We start from the raw sequence: 26,817 nt of genomic DNA on the forward strand, positions 1-26,817 counted from the left end.
AAGTGGAACTCTCTTGATTCACTACCCTGCTGTCAGTGTCTCTTGACTTCCCCAGATCGATCTGACTACAGAGGATGGAGGGCATAGGGTAACTTGGAAGAGATCAGACCTGAAGGACTGGTCACTTTGAACCAGTTTCTAACAATGTTGGTCAGAAGTGGGATACTGTGCAAGTAAGTGACAACCTAGTATTTAATGTGTCTTCTTCCTGCTCAATATCTATGTGCTTAAATTTAGTTTAAATTTAGTTTAGGTGCGTTTTTATCTCAAATAAGGTGGAAGAAGTCTCGTCCATTAGTACGAGCTGAATGTTGAATTTTGTATTTGTTAGCCTGTCTGTTGAAAAGGTGGAGGAAGTCTCGTCTATTGGCACGAGTTGAATTTTGTGTACACTGTGTAAAGATTGGTTATCCTGCCTGAGACTTATTGAAACATAATTTACTGTTTATTGGTGAACCCTCCCTCCAATGTACATATTTGAGAGCTCTTTGTATAGTTGTATACTGGTTGTGATTTTGTTGGGTGACCCATGGGTTCCGTTGTTGGTTATGTAAAACCCAAAAAAGGGGAAACCCCAAAGGATTGGATGTTTCGGTGTGGTTTGTGAGCTGTACATTGATAGTCTGGCTGGTTGGACTGAATGTGCTGGGTTTAGACACTATCCATGTACAGGCTTGTTTGAAAGAGGGTTTATAGTGCTGAGTGCTATGTTTATTTATGAGGGATATGGGGAGCCTAGCTGGGATTTTCAATATTTGAAGAATTCTTGGCAGACATGGAGTAAGGCCAAACCAGTGTGGGGCAAGGCGCATGGTGTAAAACCCAATAAGACTCCTGGGTCTGAAATAGTCGTTTTCGCTGCCACACAGCTGAAAGGATCCCCTCCTCCACTTGTGAAGCATGCACTGATAAGAGAGGCTGCCGCTCAGGCAGATGTTTCTGTGTCGAAGGCCACACACACATCTGAGCTGAATCAGGAAGCTGAGAGGGGGACTTCTGGAGGAGGAGCGGATGGCAAGCCGCACCCGCCCTCTATACTAACCTCGCCTCTCTACAGCAGGGTGAGACTTCGCCGCACGGCTCCAGCCACCCCATGAATATTTCTACTCCATTCATGATACTGGGTGAGAAACTGTGTAGAGTTATGCCTCCTAGCATGACTGATATTAAAAATAGGCGGCTATCACATTTTTGTAGATGATTCATGTTTTAAACTGTCTGACTCTGAATTTCTCTGTGGTTATTCTGTCTGCTCTCTGCCTAACTTCATTTGGGAGGCTTACTCTCTCAATTACAGGTCTGCTCAAGAATCTGAGCTGATAGCAATGACCAGGGTCTGCCATTGACTCCGGGATCAGGTTGTCACCATCTACAATGATTCCTGTTATGCGTTTGGGGTTACTCATGACTTGGGTAAGATTTGGCACTCCAGGGGGTTCTGCACCTCTGACGGTAAGACCATTTCTAATCCAGCACTAGTGTCTGCACTTTTGTCTGCATGTACACTACCAGCTCGGCTGGCTATTGTAAAGGTCAAGGGTCATGATACAACCTCTGAGTCTGACACTGGCGATGCCTTAGCGGACGAGATCACACATTGGGCAGCTGTTAATGGCCCCTCATGCACATACGCTATGTCCTTGACGTTTGAAGCTGTCTCCATGTTTTCTCATTGCTTGGTGCTGAATGATATCGATCTGTGTTTCTTACAAACTCAGGCTACACAACAGGACTGCTCTCACTGGGTTGATTAGGGCTGTAGTCCTGATTAAAATGGTCTAATCTGTGACCCAGAGGGGCATGTCACCCTTCCTAAATCTATTTTGCATTTCTTGTTCGTCATTTTCATGGGATTTCACCTTGCACAAAGGGGGGGTGACGGCTAGCATTCAAAAACAGTTTTGTATCCCTGCAAATCGTCTCACTGTAAAACTCCTCCTAGATAGCTGTTTAACCTGTGCCAGAAGCAACCAGGGTGAAACACAAGCCAAATGTGATGCCTTACTGGCTCCAGAATATCCCTGTCAGTGTCTACAGATAGACTTTATGCACATTCCACCTTGTGGTCAGTTGAAGTACTTGCTAGTGATTGTAGACAGGTTTTCCCAAGTGGACTGAGGTATTTCCTTGTTCTAAGGAAGACACCCGCACTGTGGTTAAAATCCTAGCCAAGGACATAAAACCCAGGTACGGTGTGCTTCAGGTAATGGATTCAGATCAGGGACCATGTTTCATTTCTAAGGTAATTCAGAAAATATTCACCTACCTAACTATTGACTGGAAGTTTCACATCTCATGATGGAAACAGGAAAGAAGTGGCTAGATCTACTGCCAGCAGTGTTGTGTGAGATCAGAATGGTACCCAGTGCCACCACCAAATTATCTCCATTTGAGGTCATTTTTGATAGACTCCGTCTCTGCTCATCAGCCATAATGTAACTGCTTGACCGAGAGCTCCTCACTCGAGGTCATCCGCTCCCTCTTCTTGCATACTTTACCCCTCCCTTTCTCTTTCGCTCTCCCTATCTCTCTCTACGCACGCAAGCAGCTCATGGCTGGGTCATGCTGACTGCATCTAATCTTTACTAACCTGCTTCTTTCCTTTCTACGTAGACCCTTAGAACATTCCTCATTTTCCCCCCATCATCCTGTAGATTTAGATAGTAGATATAGGACACATATATACTCTGTGCTTTCCTCAGTAAAGTGCAACTCTCTGGATTCACTTCATCCTAATACAGATTACAGAATAATTCACACAGTCATAGCCAGTGGACTTTTTGATATCCAAACCATCCTAAAAGAATAAAACTGTTCTAGGTAGAGCTGCAATTTAGCGATTCCTGAAAAATGTATTTTCATCGTGATCAGTTCCACTCCTTGGTCCTCTGTGTTTCTTCGCAGCTTTAAGGCTTGTCTTGTTGGTGGAGTTGTTTGTGTTTGCATTGCTTGTTTACACTCACCTTCTGTCAGAGGGTGTATTTTTTTTCTTTCATTTAGGCATCTGATGATAAAGTGACAAAATAATTAATCTACAAAACCAGACAATCTACTAACAGGTGGTAGCGTTGTTGCAACATATGTTGGCCCGAGTGCCCAAGGGCGTGGAGCAGGACGCACGGACTTCCTCGACAGGGACGAACATTTAATGGAAACATATCAACACAATGGCCTTCACACGTATTACAGAATCGGAACAGAATCGGAACATGTTAACAATAAACAGACATGATAACCAGGAATACATGTAATAACAACACTACCATTTAACATTAATACGCTATGCACGTTACATCGACAATGACTAACAACACTGCACACCCTGACGTGAGTTTAAATACAGACAGACAAAATGAAGTACAGGTGTGTGCAGGCGTGGCCACAAACAAAAGTCCTCCCACTGCACATGGCTGGCCAAACCACGTGCTTCACGGGAGACGAGCGTTCCGTGACAGTTGTAACACTGACAGTGGTAGAAAAGAGATGTTTTTTAAAACCAGATTGTATTTTTCTGGTTACATTCTATATTAAATAAAAAATACATTTACTTCAGATCTCAAGGCAGCTGTCTACTGTATGGCAAATAGTAAATTGTTAATACATAGATTTTATTAAGTATTGAACGCAGATCATTCGCATTGGCTGAATGAACCTTTCACTCTTCTGTCATGTCTGCCTAACTATCATGTGTGTTTCTCTCTCTCTCTCTCTCACACACACACACACACTCTCACATTCTCTCTCTCTCTCTCTCTCTCTCTCTCTCTCTCTCTGTCTGTCTCTCTGACTGTCACATTCTCTCTCACTAACTCACTCACTCACTCTTGCATGCTGGCCTTCGGTAACACTGCCCTCCACCACCTGCACCTCCTGTTCTCCACCTGTACCTTGTGGTCTCTGCCCCCTGCCCTGCCCCCCACCTGACTGACTGAGGGTACTTGGCCATTCCAGCCAATCCGAGCATCAGGGTCAGCTGTTCCAGAGGACAGACGAGTGTCACATGGCAGACGTAGAGCAATTAAACACACCGGCATAGCATTAAAGGCAGCCTGGGTACTGCTGAGCGTGTCACTGGTTCAGACCCAAGACTGGGCGGAGCTGCTGGTGAGGATGATGGGAGATTACGGGATTTCACATCCTCAGTGCCAGAGTCCTGGCCCAGAAATGAGGAGCTTCTGGAAGGTTCTGCCATCAGCAGCTTGGACCAGTTAATCTGGAACCCTGGAAATCCCACCTCCTAGTCAGGCATAATCAGAGGGGAATTATATTCAATGTGGAAAAAAATTGCCATTGATCTGGTTTTAGTAGTGCATGAATATATCAGGATTATTAGGCTATTAGATTAAGCAAATATTATAGTCATAATAAGGGAATATAATTATTATATTGAATTATTACATCAGAAATCCCTGTGGTTTGACATCCCTGATCTTCAGTGGGAATAACCAGCTTTACAGTCACCAGAGGACCACACTCGTTAAAACCAAGGCTCTGAAGTGTGTGTGTGTGTGTGTGTGTGTGTGTGTGTATATACACATCGTCAGTATTGTATAGCATAGTAAGTCCACTCAAACACTGCGTCATAGCCGTTTATGAGAGACAGAGTTATTACACATCAAGCACAGACACATTTCCATCAGTGTGGATGTTTATTTATTAATGAAGTATGATAAAACTCATCTTCAGGGTCTTCACTGGGATGTCCTGCATGAACTTAACCTCCTCTCTGTGTGTGTGTGTGTGTGTGTGTGTCCTGTTGGTAAAGGTTAATACCTGTCTCAAGAGATCCTTAGAGCTGAGGTTACCATGGTTACCTGGGACACTGGAGACTTTTAGAGTTCCAAAGCCCAAAACCGCACATGGACCTGAACCACATCTAATGAGTGGCTGAGGGATTGTGTTTGTGTGTGTGTTTGTGTGTGTGTGTGTGTGTGTGTGTGTGAGAGAGAGGGTGAGAGAGAGGGTTGTTTTGTGAGTGTCCTGTGTACATTTATGTCCTCTATTCTCCAGTACACTGTAATGATTAGGCCCTCTATTCACCAGTGCACTGCAGTGATCTAAGCCCTCTATTCACCAGTACACTACAGTGATCTAAGCCCTCTATTCACCAGTACACTACAGTGATCTAAGCCCTCTATTCACCAGTACACTACAGTGATCTAAGCCCTCTATTCACCAGTACACTACAGTGATCTAAGCCCTCTATTCACCAGTACACTACAGTGATCTAAGCCATCTATTCACCAGTACACTGTAATGATCTAAGCCCTCTATTCACCAGTACACTGTAATGATCTAAGCCCTCTATTCACCAGTACACTACAGTGATCTAAGCCCTCTATTCGCCAGTACACTACAGTGTTCTAAGCCCTCTATTCACCAATACACTACAGTGATCTAAGCTCTCTATTCACCAGTACACTGTAATGATCTAAGCCCTCTATTCACCAGTACACTACAGTGATCTAAGCCCTCTATTCACCAGTACACAACAGTGATCTAAGCCCTCTATTCACCAGTACACAACAGTGATCTAAGCCCTCTATTCACCAGTACACAACAGTGATCTAAGCCCTCTATTCACCAGTACACTGTAATGATCTAAGCCCTCTATTCACCAGTACACTGTAATGATCTAAGCCCTCTATTCACCAGTACACTACAGTGATCTAAGCCCTCTATTCATCAGTACACTGCAGTGATCTATGCCCCCTCTTTCTCTTGCACAAACTAGCTGTTGGGACCTGGTACATCCGGTCAGCACATTCTCACCCATAAATAGGCTAGGTTAGATGCTGTAGCTCTCAATACAGAGTACCATTATAGAATATAAGATCAGCTATAGAACAGCTATGTGGATTACTTTTCTGTCATAATTATTTAAAAGTAATTTATTATCAATTAATGGTATTATTCCAATTCACGTGTCATAGACAAACATTACCCATTATGATACTAATTAAAGGTTAGCCCATATTACTTCTTAAGAATGTTATGTACTCCTGTTTAAATTATTGTTATTATATCTGACAGGTACTGCAGTCTGGTTTGTTATTATAGCTTTTTAACCGTATGACATAGTCTGTACGAGGCTTTCAAGATGACATTAATCAAGAATGTTCCTTCTGTCTTGTTAATTATTTTCAATGATGTGCCAACATCATCATAGGCGGTTTCATGAATATTAATAAATTTTCACAGCATTCCCTGCTGCCTACTTCATAAAGGCCATTGTTAGGGCAACCAAGTCTATTATGACGCCACATAGCTAGTATATATGTTTTAGTGCGCAGGGCAGTTTTCTGTTATAACGACTTTGATCGCATCATGGCAGAATATCAGGTAAGTTTTCCCTACCATCCTCATGAAACCGGGAGATTAGAAATGATGGAAATTGTGCGCCGTCGGTTTTGGGGAAAGTGTAGCCGTTGTCGTAACTACGGAGAGAATATCGAGGTCCAGAGCTGAGTAGCCTTTATTTGAATGAGCTAACTGTCCTGTCTAGCTAGCTATCACAAATAGGAGAAAACAACTCCCGGACTTTGTGTTTAGCAGCAACCACAGAGGACGTAGCTTTGGGTATTTAGTTCACTATGCTAATGCTAGCTAGCTAGCTAACTAACGGTAGGGTTTAGGCATTTCATATCTAATATTAGCTAGCTAGCTAACATTAGCCCAAACATGTGGCTAGAGTTAGCTTAGCCTCCTGTATTGACACTGTGTATTTTCATTATGCAGCCCCGCTGATTTTCGGCGGTCGATTTTTCGGCCTTTTGACTTGGAACTATTCTGTTTACACTGGTGTTTGTAATACTGAGTTACAGATGATTGATGTAAAATTATCAACGGCTTCCACCAATAAAAGAACCTCATATGGCTCAGAACCCCAAATGAGCACAACACACTTTGGGGTTCCTACTGTCTCACTTTGCAGTACGCCACTGTCTTGGTACAGTTTTCCTGAAGGTACAAAAGGAATTCTGTACAGGTGTTGCTGGGTCACAGGTGACAGAACCATGGAGTGGCCATTTTACCTCTGCAGCTGAATGTGTGCATGGACTTTTGTTCAGTGCAACTGGAGTGCGTATGGTGGATAGGATGGACCTCCCTGAAGAGTTCCACAGTTCAGTCATTGAAGCTGTGTATGATGAGCTCCTCAGAAGAATTAAGGCCAGGAAAAATGTGAATGTGACCCAAGCATTCATCAGTGGTGGTCTGGTGCTTGGAGGAGCTTTATCATTTGTTAAGGTTATTCAGAGGAAAGATCTGGCCCAGTTCCTCTACTGTCCCTCCACAGACGGCCCCGGATCTGCAAAGCCGACGACAGTAAGGACCACTGTATCTGGTGTGGCTGAAGCTAAGACCAGGCAGACACACTGGATACATCGCCTAATGGGGAGGATCTCAAGAACTGTCAGGAAGGTAAAGTAGCGGTCTATTTTATATATTTATGTTCTTAATGAATTTAGTAGCATGACAGTCCATGGAGGAACAAGACCAAGCTCTGAGTTCTGGTGTGCATAAAAGTAAGGCTCTTCAGAAGCAGAGAAAAACAGTTTGCTTTTTAGAAAGCGTGAATGTTAAACACCATTTTGTTTCTGATGGTATTTCTTTCTCGTTTTAGATCTACACCGGAAGCCGAACTCTCTGGAGAAGATGTGTCAGAGCTCTTTCTCACAGAGGCTAAGCTCCATGTTTAAACAATAAAAAGTAAACACTTCACAAGTGATGTGTTTATGCTCTCCTTTATGAAGAATTAGTTCCATGTTTAAAAAATGTGGAAATAAATAAAGATGTACTGATGTAAAATGTAGACCAGTCACTTCACTCACTATCTGACAGGATATATAGACACATGCGGAGAGAGAATAAGGCACCATAAAACCCATAAACATGTAAATTACATAGAATAAGTTTCAGTATGTAAATTCTCCCTAAGGTGTTTACAACATGTAGACAGTGGAAGGATTTTTGATGTGCTTGTAATGGTAGCAGTTCCTGGGATGAGCAGAGACTGGACATTGAGACCGCTTCCAAACGCACAACAGCCTTGACAGACACATACGACTGCTCCCTGCTTTCATAGACCCAGTCAATGCAAACACCAGGAATTATAGGCAGAGGCATATCAGAATAGCGGCAAATGAATAAGAACAACAGGGTGCCTTTGTAACACGTTTCAAGTAGAAACTACTACTGTGTAAATGATCTATCATATGTCAGGTTTATATATGCTTATATTGTGTGGTATTTGGAATTTCTAACCGTCATTTGAAAATTAAGTACCAGAATCCTTTATCATTTTATTTGAAACTGTATGATATTTAGCTTACTTTGAGCTCTGTTTTCAGACATATAGCGACGTGTGCGGTGTATGTATGAATATCAAAGTCTTTATCATCACAGTGCACTACTGAGATTCTTGTAAAAGGAGTTTGAGTTACCTCCAAAATGGAGGCACTGTGTACTGTATTCACCCACCGACATCGAGTGCTGTATACTAATTCGGGGGGAACTCCAGTTGTAAATTTGTTGACTTCTCACTTACTTAAAAAATGGAATAAAGCGACTTGACTTTAAGATGAATGAAAATGTAGTCTCCAAAGATGGTGCTTCTCAGGGCTGCAGTCGTGTGTGTTTACCGTGCGAACTCCTCTGTCTGTCGTTCCCGTTTATTTCCATTACACCGCTTACCTGATGTGGGTCACCACAGTCATGTGTTGTCTCTGTGATTTATAAAGCGGTCCGCTGATGACATGTAAATTCTTCCATCCAAAGATGACAGACAAGGCATCGACAACTTCATCAAGTATTTGTGAAGGCCACAAAGACTAGTATATTTACTATTTAATGCTGCGTAACTTGGCTATCTGCTAACAGTACAGTTCCATTAACAGCGAGTTAATGTCGTTCAGCATAAAGGATTTTTATTCCAGTACAAATGAACAAAATTGCTTTGATTTCCTTGAGATATACTACATACCAAGCGAAGCAAATCTTTAAAAACAAATTTAGAAAAACCTCTGACCTGTTGGATTAATATACAAGCAGGAAATGTTCTGGTCAATACTTTGCTAGCTAGCTAGTGTTTGCTAACTAGCTAGTGTTAACACAGACTTGCCAGTCAGACCTGAGCGTTTTGTCATTTTCATGTTGACTTATTTCACCTGATCAGTCATTGATGGAAAAATGATATGTTAAATTATATGCTGATGGTGTAGGGATCTGTGCTGTGTGTCTACGGATAGAGGGTAAGTGTCCTCCTTTATTTTCCTTACTAAATATTTGCAATTGGAGAATAAAAAATAAGGTAAGTCCATTTGGTGGTAATCTGTGTGTGTGTGTGTGTGTGTGTCCCTGCTGCTCCTGAGGTTTCCATGCATCTTAACCCTGGAGAATCTCTTATCCTGGTTGGTCCCATCTCAGTGCTAGTTGAGATGTTTAACAGGACATTGGAGTTGGGCGAGGGGGTGATATTGGGTTTAGAGGAGTTGGAGGGGTGGGGTGGTATTGGGGTTACAGGGTTGGGGGCGGGGTAATATTGGGGTTAGAGGACTGGGAAAGCATAATGGAAAACAGTCCGGCTTCAAGGCACCAAAGTCATGCATCACTAATCTGGACTAAAAGGGGTGTGGTCTCATTGTCTGATTTCTGTTCTTATTCTATATTTTATCTTATTATTTAATGACTTTTTAAACTCGACTTTCTTATTGTCTTTCAGTGCCTGTATCAGCCTTCTCTTCAGTAAAGGTGAAGCTTCATGACGATGCTACTCTCCCATGTACTCAGACGTGTTCACGTCTGGTCACATGGACTGTGTCCCATAAACCACGTGGCATTCTTGCTCAGTGTGACCAGACATCTTGCCAGTCAGAGGAGAGATTTCACATTTCACATGATCAGTACCTGAAGGGAGATCCTCACCATCACTGATGCTGATTACAGTAAGAGGACCTGGTACACCTGAGCCTGTAGTGGTAAAGTCTACAGATAGAGAGTGTGTCCAGTTATTACCCAGTTATTGTTACTAAACCATTATTTATGTGGACAGACAGAACTTTATATATCTGGGTAAATAAAGTAGAACATAGAAAACTTCACAAACATCAGATATCTGAGGGAAAAGAGAAGGAGCTTGTATATAATGTTAAATGCTTATATCAGATTTGCAGTTCTGAGGTTACATGGTCAAATCAGTTGTATATTACAATGAAGTTTCTAATTATTTTTTTCCACAGCCTAGAGTTCCTCAGTTTAAGCCTGGTGAACCTCTGGTGCTGGATTAGCTAATGTCAGAGTCAGTGGAGGTGATTTCTAACAGCACAGGTGCAGCTGCTCCCTCTAGTGGACAGATCTGCACAGTAGATGGACACTCACTGAAGTGTGAACCTGAATGCATTCAGAAAGCATCACTCATCTTTGCTGTTGGGCTGAGAGGAACAGCTCCATCAGAGACACTAAGAATGAAGAGATTATTCAGACATACACAGTTACTGTGATTTTAACGTTGCCTAGTTACTTTATGTTGGGGAGGGGGGTGTGCGTGTTGTCAGTAACCATGTTTACATGCACATTCGTGGTTCAATATTAGTTTGACTATGAATGCTAGGATCATGTAAACAGCATGGACTGAGTGTCATAGTTTGAGGTCTTGGTCTTAGTTGAGGTCCTGTTTATCTAAGCAAATCCCCAATAAAGCATGTGGACCTGCTTGATTTTCACTGGACTCTGAGGTGGATTCTCACACAGACACTCTTGGATCCAGCCACTGATGTTTTATGGCACTTGGTGTGATGCCTGCTTACTGATTCTGTAAGGTGGTCTTAAACCCAGGTCAGCTTGGTGATGATACCAACAGCCTACTGGGTGAGCAACCACACTCTAACAATGGTCAGGTAAAACAAAAGGAAAAACTAAACACCACGCCGAGTGTGGAAAAAAGGGAGAGCAAAGGATGCCAAGGGAAGAAATGGCAACCCCGATGCACTGGGGAAAACTCAAACTAAAACTTCCCAAACAAAACCAGAAAATGGGGAGAAACTTGAATGGCTAAGGGAAGCCCCTGGAGAGAGACAGACTTGAGAGGGAAAACTGGAGATAGAAGGGGATGTGTAAAAACACATCACAGAAGTGAGGGGTAGCACAAGAGCTCACAGACCTCAATACCTCAAGTTACCAGCAAGGAGCTTTGCTCAGAACTTTAGCAAAGACCCAGCACAGAATAATTCATTCACTGGGCTTATATAAGGTCTAGCCCAGCTGTTGGGTGTTAAGCCTGATTAGTGGCGTGGTTGACTCAAGGCCTCCCTCTGGTGGCCGGAAGGGGTCTCGGCCTGGTGCCCACCCTTACAGATACCAAAACAATCATGAGTGATTGAGTGGGAAAAATTAAAGTGTTTGTATTTGAAGGTGTTACAACTCTGTTTGTGTTATGGGTAGGGTTGTTTGTGCTTGTTTACGTCCCCTTCTTGATGCTCCTCCTCCACCTGATCAACTCTTCTGTCCTGTGCTGGAATTGTCCTGGGCTGTTGTGTTGTGTCTTGATTGTCTGTCTCATTCTACCTCATGCATAAGCGGAAGCCCGGGAAGAAGCGACAGACAGAGATTCATCTCCAGTTTTACTGTGGCTGGTTTTGTTTGTTCAGTGAGCGTTGTTTGCTGATTATTGTGTTTTTGGTCCTCTGCTGGTTAAATCATTCTAACATTGCTTTTCTGGGAATGTTTGCTGTTGTACATGACATTCTGTGTATAGAGTATTATAATAATCCTGTGTGAATTGTTGTCGGGAAATAGGAAGTTTGATGCCTTTTTTATTTGCTCCATTCTTTACCTGTGTGTATTCATTTTTGGGAGTTAGGGAAGGATATTGTACTTAATTTTGTTTGTGTTCAGTTGGGACAGTTGGTTCTTTTGTGCAGCAGGGCTTGGTGGGTGGCATGTTTGCCTCTCAGCCTTTGAGTCCCTATCTGGGTGGAGTTTCCATGTTCTTCCTGTGTCTGCGTAGATTTCCTCTGGGTTCCTCCCAAAAACATGGAGGTTAGGTTGACTGGATCCTCTAAAACTGTCCTGTATCAATGTGAGTTGTGTATGCATGTACATATAGATAGAGGTGTGTGTGCGTGTGTTTGTTTATGTTCAGTGATGGTTGGTGCTCTATATGTGTGTATATGTCCAGCTATGGGTGGTGCTCTGTGTGTGTGTATATGTCCAGCTATGGGTGGTGCTCTGTGTGTGTGTATATGTCTAGCTATGGGTGGTGCTCTGTGTGTGTGTATATGTCCAGCTATGGGTGGTGCTCTGTGTGTGTGTATATGTCCAGCTATGGGTGGTGCTCTGTGTGTGTATATGTCCAGCTATGGGTGGTGCTCTGTGTGTGTGTATATGTCCAGCTATGGGTGCTGCTCTCTGTGTGTGAATGTCCAGCTATGGGTGGTGCTCTACGTATGTGTGTATATGTCCAGCTATGGGTGCTGCTCTCTGTGTGTGTGTATATGTCCAGCTATGGGTGTTGCTCTACGTATGTGTGTATATGTCCAGCTATGGGTGGTGCTCTACGTATGTGTGTATATGTCCAGCTATGGGTGCTGCTCTACGTATGTGTGTATATGTCCAGCTATGGGTGCTGCTCTACGTATGTGTGTATATGTCCAGCTATGGGTGCTGCTCTACGTATGTGTGTATATGTCCAGCTATGGGTGGTGCTCTACGTGTGTGTGTATGTCCAGCTATGGGTGCTGCTCTACGTATGTGTGTATATGTCCAGCTATGGGTGGTGCTCTGTGTGTGTGTATATGTCCAGCTATGGGTGCTGCTCTGTGTGTGTGTGTATATGTCCAGCTATGGGTGGTGCTCTACGTATGTGTGTATGTCCAGCTATGGGTGCTGCTCTACGTATGTGTGTATATGTCCAGCTATGGGTGGTGCTCTACGTATGTGTGTATATGTCCAGCTATGGGTGCTGCTCTACGTGTGTGTGTACATGTCCAGCTATGGGTGCTGCTCTACGTATGTGTGTATGTCCAGCTATGGGTGCTGCTCTGCGTGTGTGTGTATATGTCCAGCTATGGGTGCTGCTCTACGTATGTGTGTATATGTCCAGCTATGGGTGCTGCTCTACGTATGTGTGTATATGTCCAGCTATGGGTGCTGCTCTACGTATGTGTGTATGTCCAGCTATGGGTGCTGCTCTACGTATGTGTATATGTCCAGCTATGGGTGCTGCTCTACGTATGTGTGTATATGTCCAGCTATGGGTGCTGCTCTACGTATGTGTGTATATGTCCAGCTATGGGTGCTGCTCTACGTATGTGTGTATATGTCCAGCTATGGGTGCTGCTCTACGTATGTGTGTATATGTCCAGCTATGGGTGCTGCTCTACGTATGTGTGTATATGTCCAGCTATGGGTGCTGCTCTACGTATGTGTATATGTCCAGCTATGGGTGCTGCTCTACGTATGTGTGTATATGTCCAGCTATGGGTGCTGCTCTCTGTGTGTGTGTATATGTCCAGCTATGGGTGTTGCTCTACGTATGTGTGTATATGTCCAGCTATGGGTGGTGCTCTGTGTGTGTGTATATGTCCAGCTATGGGTGCTGCTCTGTGTGTGTGTGTATATGTCCAGCTATGGGTGGTGCTCTACGTATGTGTGTATGTCCAGCTATGGGTGCTGCTCTACGTATGTGTGTATATGTCCAGCTATGGGTGGTGCTCTACGTATGTGTGTATATGTCCAGCTATGGGTGCTGCTCTACGTGTGTGTGTACATGTCCAGCTATGGGTGCTGCTCTACGTATGTGTGTATGTCCAGCTATGGGTGCTGCTCTGCGTGTGTGTGTATATGTCCAGCTATGGGTGCTGCTCTACGTATGTGTGCATATGTCCAGCTATGGGTGCTGCTCTACGTATGTGTGTATATGTCCAGCTATGGGTGCTGCTCTACGTATGTGTGTATGTCCAGCTATGGGTGCTGCTCTACGTATGTGTATATGTCCAGCTATGGGTGCTGCTCTACGTATGTGTGTATATGTCCAGCTATGGGTGCTGCTCTACGTATGTGTGTATATGTCCAGCTATGGGTGCTGCTCTACGTATGTGTGTATATGTCCAGCTATGGGTGCTGCTCTACGTATGTGTGTATATGTCCAGCTATGGGTGCTGCTCTACATATGTGTGTATATGTCCAGCTATGGGTGCTGCTCTACGTATGTGTATATGTCCAGCTATGGGTGCTGCTCTACGTATGTGTGTATATGTCCAGCTATGGGTGGTGCTCTACGTATGTGTGTATATGTCCAGCTATGGGTGCTGCTCTACGTATGTGTGTATATGTCCAGCTATGGGTGCTGCTCTACGTATGTGTGTATATGTCCAGCTATGGGTGCTGCTCTACGTATGTGTGTATATGTCCAGCTATGGGTGCTGCTCTACGTATGTGTATATGTCCAGCTATGGGTGGTGCTCTACGTATGTGTGTGTATGTCCAGCTATGGGTGCTGCTCTACGTATGTGTGTGTATATGTCCAGCTATGGGTGGTGCTCTACGTATGTGTGTATATGTCCAGCTATGGGTGGTGCTCTACGTATGTGTGTATATGTCCAGCTATGGGTGCTGCTCTACGTATGTGTGTATATGTCCAGCTATGGGTGGTGCTCTGTGTGTGTGTGTATATGTCCAGCTATGGGTGGTGCTCTACGTATGTGTGTATATGTCCAGCTATGGGTGCTGCTCTACGTATGTGTGTATGTCCAGCTATGGGTGCTGCTCTGTCCTGGTCTGAACCTCCTCCCCTTCCCCTGCACCCTTCAGTCCCACAGGGGTCTGTGGTTTCTGACAGACTGTGTGTGTAAATTGGCTGCCGCTTCTCATCAGTCTATCAGTGATTTGAGAATAAAAGCTGATTTCTGTCTGTAAAGTGTCCTTGAGTTTGAGAAAGGTGCTAAATAAATGTAACCAATAATAATAATAATAATAATAATAATAGTAGTAGTTTTATTTCTAGTGTGTCTTATGTTTTTCTTTTTTTTTAGTTTGGCCTTGTCTGCTCCTGAAGCTCAATCCCTCTACAGCCGACCCTCAATAAATCAACAAACACTTCAGCCTCAATACCACTGTTTACTGTAGTAATTATGCTGTGTGTTAATAAGTAAATGTAGTCAGTGAAGGTGCAGTAATTATGCTGTGTGTTAATATGTAAATGTAGTCAGTGATGGTGCAGTAATTATGCTGTGTGTTAATATGACAGACTGGAGCTTCAGCAGTGATCATAGTTATGACGGAGCACAGGTGGTGATCAGGGTGGTGGTTGTTGTTGTTGTTGTTGTTGTTGTTGTGTACACCCCCCCCCCCCTTTGTGTAGCTCATTCTCTCCACTGGTTCATTCACTTTGAACTCTGAGTATGTTTCTATTCTACATTTACAACAATATCTCTCTACAAGATCCAGATTTGTTTTAGTTTGATTTCTAAACAGTTCTCCATCACTGTACTAGTCACTTCCTGATTGAATTTGATTGAATTTGATCCCACAATCCCTCTTGATCTTGTCACAGTGACCAATCTTGTACATACACATATAATTATAACTCTGTATGTTTAAATACACACACACACACAGATCCGCACTGCCTTTCTCTGTCCCATTCAGGGGTCAAAGATCAGTGTATGTATACATGATTAGAGCGCTCCTGAAGCTCACCTGGTAGAGCAGGTACAGTAAGATTTGATCCTCAGAGAGGACACATGCTGTCATATTGATGAATATGTATCAATCACTATAAGAGGATCTGCCCAGTACTGTAAATATGTTTATGGAAATATTACTATGCGATCCTGTGATGTAATTTAATGCAACTGTAAATACTTTTGTCAAGTCATGGAAAAACAGACAATTTTGTCTGTAGTATCTTTGAATAGTTTAAATAGTTTAGTTGCCATTTGTCAACATGTTTTATTTAAGAGTTCCCCTTATTGTTCAGGTTATTGTAATGGTGAGCGGTAATGAGGTGGTCGCATGTGCGGAGGAGAGCGAGATTTCTTAGGGGCAAATCCAGAGTTGTAGTCAGAGTAGTCCAGGGTCCTAGAATACATAACAAAAACAAGGGCTAGGATAACAAAGCCTAGGAAACACAAACCAAAAGCACACGAAGGCAAACAGGGAAAGCAGCTATAACAGAAAGAAGTAACATACGGAGTTAAGGAAAAACAAAACAGCTAGAATCAAACAGGCTAACATAAACAGAGGCTTAGAAACAAAGACAAGCTTGCAATACATGCAATACATGCAATACATGCAATACATGCAATACATGCAATACATGCAATACATGCAATACATGCAATACATGCAATACATGCAATACATGCAATACATGCAATACATGCAATACATTCCACACAAACACACGCAATGAACAGCAAAAACACAGGGAACCAGACAGGGTTTAAATACTTGAACTAATGAACACTAAACAAGGCGCAGGTGCAAATCATGAACAGTGAAAACCAAAACAGGGACTGGAACAGGACTGGAAAAGTGAAACATGAGAAAGGAAACCATAGAGACGGACAATAGGAAGGACCAAACAAGACATTTATTCATGACATACATTCTGTTTCACAAGTGATGGGCACTATGTCCACAAACTGGACAACAGACTAAAGCAAACCAGGGGGAAAGAGAAGAAGAAAACACATCTGAGAAATTCATCTCATGCGGTTGTGAATCCAGATTAGATTACAATAAACATCTTACGAGGCTTGTTTTAAATTTCATAGTTGAATTTCCTCTCAACTAAAACAAAACATTTATTTTTTAAATATCTGCTGTGGAATTCCCTACATGTTCATGTGAGTCGGGTAGAATGTCAGGCTCTCTTGTTAATGCTTCCTTGATGTTTTTAATATGGTGCACCTCCTAGTTTGAGTGGCTCACACCCCTCACTTCTACTCCTCATTCTCACCCTTCACTCCTATTTACTCTCTCACCCCTCACTCTCACTTCTCATTCTCACCCCTCACTCCTACTTACTCTCTCACCCCTCACACCTACCCACTTTCACCCCTCACTATCACTGCTCACTCCTACTCCTCACTCACCCATCACTCCTACTCACTCTCACACCTCACTCTCACTCATCACTCCTACTCCTTACTTTCACCCCCCTCCTCAATCTCACCCCTCACTCTCTCCCCTCATTCCTACTCACTGTCAACCCTCACTCTCACTCCTACTCCTCACTCTCACCCCTCACTCCTACTCACTCTCACCCCTCACTCCTACTCACTCTCATCCCTCACTCTCACCTCTCACTCTCACCCCACACTCCTACTCCTCACTCTCACCCTTCACTCCTACTCCTCACTCCAAGTGAGATACTAGTGATGGCCCCTACTGTGCCGAGGCTTCGGAGCACATGTCGAGAGCTCCAGGAAGTCTTTTATGAAACATGTATCGAGGCTTGCTTCTTTAAGGATGAATGACATCACTGATGATGCCTGAAACCTCACTGGTTCAGGAAGCATTTCGAGTGTTGGCACAATTTATGAACACACATAAAGCGCAATGGATCCATGCAAAATTTGCATGTTTGTGTTCTGTCAATTTGCCTGTGACATTGATGAGCTTGTTTTCATGGAGCCTGCTAAAAGGAAAAGGGTTTCCCCTGTATGGAAACACTTTGAGCAGATCTCTACAAATAAGGTATTGCACATAATATGCCTGTAAATAATGAAATGTGTTACTACTATAATATTCACAAGGCATTTTTTTTTTCCATTCCAAACCACTGGGATACAACAACAACATGTCATCTGTGTTATTGTACTTGTCATGTATAATGAGGGGGATAGAGTTGGATCCAGCCAAGGTGGGTATGGGTTTCCAATTTTCATATTTGTTAATCAACCATGATAATAATGACATTGACCACGATGCTACATTCATCACACACATCAAAAAATAAAAACAAAACATGTGCACATGTTCATGTAATGACTTCTGACATGCAAATACTGTAATTAAACCATAACCTAATTTAATTTTATTCACTGTTAACATTAATATGCATATATATATATATATATATATATATATATATATATATATATATATATATATATATATATATATATATATATATATATAAAATATAATGTGTATATACTGTGTATATATATATTTATATACTGCATTATTCTCTGCACCTTACATGTTATTTGCAGTTTGGATTGGATTACAAAGTGTAAAAATGACAAAGTGTAATCTAATCTTTACAAAGCAGTGACCAGAAAGGAAGAGCTGGATGAGGCTTTGGTCTTCATGATTGTTAGAGACACACAGCCATTTAGCACAGTTGAGGATAAAGGCTTCAGGGATTTAGTAGCAAAATTTGATCCAATCTATATTTTCCCAACTAGGAAAGTATGTGTGGTGACATGGATAAATTATGAGAGTAGTATTAAAAAAATAATATTTTCTTCCTTCCCTTTAGACCGCAAAGGCCATGGTTGAGACCAAATATCAACAAGAGAAAGAGAAGACCAAAGTTGAGGTCCAGAAAGTTCCTGCAGTGAGTGTGACAGCAGACAAACTACTTGGCTGTGACCTGCCATTTTATAGATGACAACACATGACTGAAGTCCACATTACTCGGTGTAGTGAAATTCCCACAGGCGCACACAGCTGAAAATTTGGCCTGTGTGAAATCCTCTCTTATGGAAGAATGGGAAATAAAATCCAAAGTAACATGTCTAGTTACTGATGGCGCATCTGATATGATTGCCTGTGGTAAACAGCTGAAGCTGCATCATGCCTTCTGCATTGCTTACACCCTGAAAATAGTTGTTAAAAAAGCTCTTGAACTAACCCCAGTGCTGTCTGCCATTCCTACAAAGGCAAGGAAGCTGGTGGGCTATTTTAGAAGCAGCACAACTGTCAAAGTTAGTAACATTATTTTCACATTTGTTTACACATTGTTTTATATTGCTACATATGTAACGTTTAGGTTTTTATTGTTAAAGGAGAAGCTGGACCTTGTTCAAGAGCATATGGGAAAACCAAAAAAGAAACTGATTCAGGAGGTTGAAACAAGGTGGTACAGCAGCTTTCAAATGCTGGAGCGATTAGTAGAACTCAGGGAGCCTGTAAGCATTGGCAGGCTTACAAACTGGTATTCCTGCGCTGACCTCTGATGAGTACAATAATGTTTGTGAGCTCCTGTCTATACTGTCTCCTTTTCACACGGCCACTGTGGTGCTGTCAGAGGAGAAAAAGGTATCTGGCTCCAAAGTGGTGTTATTATTGAAAATGGTGGAAAAGATGCTCCAGGAAGAGGCAGCAAAGGCAACGGTCCCAGTAGCTAGTGAACTGGGAGAGACCTCATCAGGCTCCTTAGGGAAAAGCTCCACACAGCATGAGCATTATATCACTGGCAATGCTACTAGACCCAAGATACAAATCACTTGGATCCTTTAGCCCAAAAAAGGCAGATAAAGGAATAAAACAACTCACCTTTGAATGTACCAATGTAATAGGGTCTAGACAGTCACATTCAATACCAGCTGCAGCTTCAACATCACAAGATGCTGTAGCTGAAAGACCTGGTTAATATTTTTGCATTGGATTAAAGTCAATTTCAGAGTTATGACCTCATTCATATTATCTGGTTTTGCTTCTCAGGAAACAAACTGTGGTGTGATTTTGATGCCACATTCATGGAGGCCAGAAGAACACACAATGTCACTGCTGATGCCACAGTTGAAGTGCAGACCTGGCAGAACTGAAGAAAAGCAGAACACAGGGTCCCCTCCAGTACTGGGAGAGGCAGGGGTGCATATATCCAAATCTCTACAGGCTTGCTGTGGGATACTTGTGCACCTCTGCCTCCTCAGTACCATGTGAAAGTGTTTTCTTCAAAGTCAGGGAAGTTATTTTCAAACAGAGAAACCAACTGCGTCCAAGCACAGTGGAAAAAATATTATTTCTTAATAAAAGTGAATAAAGTCACCACAGTATTCATAAGCATAACCATTTTCCCATCTTTGAACAACACTGCAACAGTCTTAAGAACATCTCAACATAAACATCTCATGTCCTATTTGGTTTATTTAAACATTGACTGAAATCAACCTGTTTTTTGACACTAGTAGACCTCCAAAACCATTACCTACACATCAAAAACAGATTAGATGAATGAATGAACCACACAAAATCATATTAAGGTGTTTTTATTTCTATTGTTGGCAGTGACTATTCCCATGCTGTCACTGGTGCAAAACAGCCAAGAGATCCATCACAAATAGTTGAAATGACAATAAAGGTTTAGCCAGCAGGGGGGTTTGTGTGCACATGAAGCCTCCAGATATGAACCTTTTTTTGAACCAATTGGATGGAAAACTTCAAGGATTCATCTGGCAATCACTACAAAAACAAACAAAAATGTTTTAAAAAATATAATTTAGCATTTACAAGTTACAAGTTCAATAAAAGAAAATCAGCAATCATAAATTCTCCAAAATAAGTCAACATCAAAACTCCACTCTTGAAATTTCCTTTGGAAACTAATACAAGGAAAAACAGGAAATTGGGTGATGTCACTTCCTGTCTTTAAGCAGGACAATTCCCCATAAAGCTCCCCTTCAAAGACAACATGGAAGACTCTCCACAAAAAAATCACAGGTAAGTTCATTTTTTCTTAATATACTTTTGTTTTACCTACTTTGTTAAAATATACAAACTTTTCTGTGTTAATCCTGTGTTTTAATTTACATACATATATAAATATATATACACACAGCATATGTGCATTTCAAACACACAGTCCATGAACACACTGTGGTGGAGGGTAACTATCACAAGACATTACACTCATACTGTGTGCATCTGCACCTGTATCACTCCACCACACAGAAAACAGCATGAAAAACCTTTCCCAGTTTCCAAAGATTTCCAACTTTAATGTGTTGATTTGTACAGAGACTTCAACACAGTGAGTTATGATTCCAAAGCATGTGTAACTTGTAGAACAGCGTGTATCATATGTACAGAAATAAACTGCAGCTGAAGAGTCCTTTAGCATCGTTTATTGTGCATGTGTTTTTTTTGGGGACTTCTCACTGGCACTCACAATTTATTATTACATGGGTAGTACACACACACACACACACACACATACTAACAAGCAATTTTTACATGTTTATATGTCATCAAAGGTACAGAGATATTATTGTTTATTTTATGTTTCTTTTGAAAATGTTACTTTGCTAATCGCAATGTCATGAAATCTTGTATCCTGTGTAAAAACCCCAGCTGCTGTGGTTGCTATGGTGACAGCGATGCTTGTTAATGTTAGCGCAGATCTTTTCGACATGTTATTGTGTTGTTTTTTGTTGTTGTGATTTTCTATCTTTCATTGGTTAAATGATAGAATATGGGTTTTCTGGTTAAGTTTCACTTTCTAAATGTTTACTCGATTTGTAATCAACTCGTTATTTTTAGTATTTTAACATGCTGTTTGTAGTGGTTGATCATTCCTGTTCATATTTGTTATTATGACATTAGGCTACTTACGTTATTTATGTGACCTACAGGCCATTGTTGTGCTGCGCTTAACATTACACAGCACAATATAGCAACTTAGATTTCCAGATGAAATTTTTTTTTTTACTAACGGACCTTGAGGGGAGGAGAGTCTGCCAGTCTCTCTCTCTCTCTCTCTCTCACATGCACACACACACACGCACGCAATTTCATTTTTCCATGTTTTTACAGTAAAGGTTCACAGACCCAGTACTGCCGCTTGCCTCGTGATGTTAACAGTGCCAGAAGAAAACGCAGCATCACAGCGAGTAGACAGAATTGTCGGGGTACACAAGCTGGCTTGGTATTGTGAAACAGTGCGGTTGTGCACAGCTGGATCTCTTGAGTTGTCGCGTATTTGTTCACTGAACGTATGGATGGACAGGTAGCTAGCTCACGTTAGTTGTAGGAACTAACCACAGCTTAGCTTGCCCTAGCTAGAAGTGTCCAATACAGCGATACGCTGTATAATGATCCCATAAACTAAACTTCATATCATTTTAAGCAACGGATCATCCAGCATATTGCAGAGAGGAAGAGCATGTTAAAGCAATGAAAAAAAGAAAGCAAAAACATGAAGGCATTGTGTAAGGCATTGTTTTATCGCTTCGACAAGCGCTTAATCGGGTGATTGTGTCTGTAGCCACGCTGTCGATGTATTGCATAAAGGCGCATTTTTCGCTGCTTTCATCGCTTACGGCCATACCACTCTGAACACGCCCGATCTCGTCCGATCTCGGAAGCTAAGCAGGGTCGTGCCTGGTTAGTACTTGGATGGGAGACCGCCTGGGAATACCAGGTGCTGTAAGCTTTTCTTCTTAGCTATGTTTCTTTTCATTTTTGCCCCTTTTCACGTACAACGTGGCTTCATTTCTTTAGGGTTTTATTTTATGCTTTCTTTCTTGCTTTTAGGTTTAGAACTGTAGCATTTTGGAACTTAGTAAGTGCACCGGGTTCTCATAAACGTATGTATGTTTGTCTTATCAATTTCACCAAAACAACTCCATGTTTCTTTACTTTTACATCTTTCTCTTACCTTCATGTATTATGCCGTTTGTGTGTGCGAACACTTTCGGAGCAATTATCTAGGGGCGTTGGACCGCACGCCACTCAAAGCTTTTATTAACGGAACTGGAGGTTGGTTGCGTCGAGTTCAACTCCGTCCAATCATTTTGGGATTAGAACATGGTTTTACTCTTGAATCCCTTTCGACATTATATGTGCTATGTACATTTTAATGGGTGTTGTTTTGGGAAGGGATAGACTAATTTTAGTTACTGCAGCCTTTCTTTCGTTTGCTAACTATATTCATTCTGTTCCTTCTACCAGGGGAGCCAAGTCTGTCTCTCACTCATACACACACACACACACACACACACACACACATTAACAAGCAATTGATTTTTTACATGTTTATATATCATCACAGGTACAGAGATATTATTTTTTATTTTATGTTTCTTTTGAAAATGTTAGTTTGCTAATCGCAATGTAATGAAATCTTGTATCCTGTGGAAAAGCACAGTGGAAAAAATATTATTTCTTAATAAAAGTGAATAAAGTCACCACAGTATTCATAAGCATAACCATTTTCCCATCTTTGAACAACACTGCAACAGTCTTAAAATCATCTCAACATAAACATCTCATGTCCTATTTGGTTTATTTAAACATTGACTGAAATCAACCTGTTTTTTGACACTAGTAGACCTCCAAAACCATTACCTACACATCAAAAACAGATTAGATGAATGAATGAACCACACAAAATCATATTAAGGTGTTTTTATTTCTATTGTTGGCAGTGACTATTCCCATGCTGTCACTGGTGCAAAACAGCCAAGAGATCCATCACAAATAGTTGAAATGACAATAAAGGTTTAGCCAGCAGGGGGGTTTGTGTGCACATGAAGCCTCCAGATATGAACCTTTTTTTGAACCAATTGGATGGAAAACTTCAAGGATTCATCTGGCAATCACTACAAAAACAAACAAAAATGTTTTAAAAAATATAATTTAGCATTTACAAGTTACAAGTTCAATAAAAGAAAATCAGCAATCATAAATTCTCCAAAATAAGTCAACATCAAAACTCCACTCTTGAAATTTCCTTTGGAAACTAATACAAGGAAAAACAGGAAATTGGGTGATGTCACTTCCTGTCTTTAAGCAGGACAATTCCCCATAAAGCTCCCCTTCAAAGACAACATGGAAGACTCTCCACAAAAAAATCACAGGTAAGTTCATTTTTTCTTAATATACTTTTGTTTTACCTACTTTGTTAAAATATACAAACTTTTCTGTGTTAATCCTGTGTTTTAATTTACATACATATATAAATATATATACACACAGCATATGTGCATTTCAAACCCACAGTCCATGAACACACTGTGGTGGAGGGTAACTATCACAAGACATTACACTCATACTGTGTGCATCTGCACCTGTATCACTCCACCACACAGAAAACAGCATGAAAAACCTTTCCCAGTTTCCAAAGATTTCCAACTTTAATGTGTTGATTTGTACAGAGACTTCAACACAGTGAGTTATGATTCCAAAGCATGTGTAACTTGTAGAACAGCGTGTATCATATGTACAGAAATAAACTGCAGCTGAAGAGTCCTTTAGCATCGTTTATTGTGCATGTGTTTTTTTGGGGGACTTCTCACTGGCACTCACAATTTATTATTACATGGGTAGTACACACACACACACACACATACTAACAAGCAATTTTTACATGTTTATATGTCATCAAAGGTACAGAGATATTATTGTTTATTTTATGTTTCTTTTGAAAATGTTACTTTGCTAATCGCAATGTCATGAAATCTTGTATCCTGTGTAAAAACCCCAGCTGCTGTGGTTGCTATGGTGACAGCGATGCTTGTTAATGTTAGCGCAGATCTTTTCGACATGTTATTGTGTTGTTTTTTGTTGTTGTGATTTTCTATCTTTCATTGGTTAAATGATAGAATATGGGTTTTCTGGTTAAGTTTCACTTTCTAAATGTTTACTCGATTTGTAATCAACTCGTTATTTTTAGTATTTTAACATTCTGTTTGTAGTGGTTGATCATTCCTGTTCATATTTGTTATTATGACATTAGGCTACTTACGTTATTTATGTGACCTACAGGACATTGTTGTGCTGCGCTTAACATTACACAGCACAATATAGCAACTTAGATTTCCAGATGAAATTTTGTTTTTTTACTAACGGACCTTGAGGGAAGGAGAGTCTGCCAGTCTCTCTCTCTCACATGCACACACACGCACGCAATTTCATTTTTCCATGTTTTTACAGTAAAGGTTCACAGACCCAGTACTGCCGCTTGCCTCGTGATGTTAACAGTGCCAGAACAAAACGCAGCATCACAGCGAGTAGACAGAATTGTCGGGGTACACAAGCTGGCTTGGTATTGTGAAACAGTGCGGTTGTGCACAGCTGGATCTCTTGAGTTGTCGCGTATTTGTTCACTGAACGTATGGATGGACAGGTAGCTAGCTCACGTTAGTTGTAGGAACTAACCACAGCTTAGCTTGCTATAGCTAGAAGTGTCCAATACAGTGATACGCTGTATAATGATACCATAAACTAAACTTCATATCATTTTAAGCAATGGATCATCCTGCATATTGCAGAGAGGAAGAGCATGTTAAAGCAATGAAAAAAAGATAAGCAAAAACACCAAAGGAATTGTGTAAGGCATTGCTTTATCACTTCGAGAAGGGCTTAATCAGATGAATGTGTCTGTACCGACATATTCTGGAGGAGGAGCGGACAGCATGCCACACCCGCCCTCTATACTAACCTCAACTCTCTATAGCAGGGTGAAACTTTTGAGCATGGCTCCATCCCCCCATGAATATTTCTGCTCCATTCATGATGCTGGGTATGAAACTGTGTAGGGTTATGCCTCCTAACATGACTGATATAAAAATGGGCAGCTATCACATTTTTCTAGATGGCCCATGTTTTAAACCGTCTGACCGTTTCAATCGGTTATTCTGTCTGCTCTCTGCCTAACCTCATTTGGGAGGCTTACTTTCTCCCTTACAGGTCTGCTCAAGAATCTGAGCTGATGCTGTTGACCAGGGTCTGCCATCTACTCCGGGATCAGGTTGTCACCATCTACACTGATTCTCGTTATGCATTTGGGGTTGCTCATGACTTCAATAAGACTTGTCGCTCCGGGGGTTTTGTATCTTGGAAGGTAAGCCAATTTCTAATCCAGGACTAGTGTCTGCAATTTTGTCTGCATGTACACTACCAGCTTGGCTGGCTATCGTAATGGTCAAGGGTCATGACACAACCTCTGAGTCTGACACGGCCACTGGCAATGCTTTAGCAGATGAGATTCCACGTTGGGCAGCTGTTAATGCCCCCTCATGCCCGTACACTATATCCTCGATGTGTGAAGCTGTCGCCACGTTTTCTCATTGCTTTGTGCCGAATAATATCAATCTGCGTTTCTTACAAACTCAGAGTACACAACAGGACTGCTCTCACTGGGCTGATTAGGGCTGTAGTCCTGATTAAAGTGGTCTAATCCGTGACCTGGAGGGGCATGTGACCCAGAGGGGCGTATCACCCTTCCTAAATCTATTTTGCCATTTCTTGTGCGCCATTTTCATGGGATTTCACATATTGCACAAAGGGGGAGTGACGGCTAACATTCAAAAACAGTTTTGTATTCCTGCAAAACGTATAACTGTAAAACTCCTCCTAGTTAACCTGTGCCAGAAGCAACCAACACAAGCCAAATATGATGCCTTACTGGCTCAAGAATATTCCTTTCAGTGTCTACAGATAGACTTTATGCACATTCCACCTTGTGGTCAGTTGAAGTACTTGCTAGTGATTGTAGACAGGTTTTCCAAGTGCACTGAGGCGTTTCCTTGTTCTAAGGAAGACTTTTAACAGGCCTGTCATCCCACTGGAACTTACGCTAACTTAATTTAGATTTAAAAAACTGATCAAAATGTTTCCTCTTTCATTTAAATCATCACATCCGTGTTCAGGGAATCCTTGCATCTTTATGGGACTCCCAGGAAGTTCAAGAAACACGTGTAAGAGCCCTGCTGTTCATACTGCCTTGTGTAACCCTAGTCAGATGTTTCTATCAACAAGAATACAAAACAAAAAACAACAAAACTCCCCAAAACTGTGCAAACCATCATAAAACAATAAAACTGTTCTAGGTACAGCTGCAATTTAGCAATTCCTGAAAAA

At 41.6% G+C, this 26,817-nt stretch overlaps 1 protein-coding gene, 1 long non-coding RNA gene and 1 other non-coding gene across 3 annotated transcripts in view; all 3 read left to right on the forward strand.

Annotated features, from left to right (window-relative positions):
- Window positions 1-26,817, forward strand: part of LOC113569406 (NACHT, LRR and PYD domains-containing protein 12-like) — a gene marked incomplete at its 3' end in the record, with an annotated part of 457,338 nt that overhangs the window by 206,617 nt on the left and 223,904 nt on the right. The gene's annotated exons all lie outside the window — the stretch shown is intronic.
- LOC118241398 lies at window positions 17,780-19,815 on the forward strand. Its single transcript, XR_004776051.1, has 3 exons — window positions 17,780-17,866; window positions 18,491-18,568; window positions 19,678-19,815. It is a non-coding gene; the product is annotated as an uncharacterized LOC118241398 (long non-coding RNA).
- LOC118241492 lies at window positions 22,269-22,387 on the forward strand. Its single transcript, XR_004776129.1, has one exon. It is a non-coding gene; the product is annotated as a 5S ribosomal RNA (ribosomal RNA).

This window comes from Electrophorus electricus, chromosome 5 (genome assembly GCF_013358815.1).
Source record: "Electrophorus electricus isolate fEleEle1 chromosome 5, fEleEle1.pri, whole genome shotgun sequence".
NCBI classification, from domain to species: domain Eukaryota; kingdom Metazoa; phylum Chordata; class Actinopteri; order Gymnotiformes; family Gymnotidae; genus Electrophorus; species Electrophorus electricus.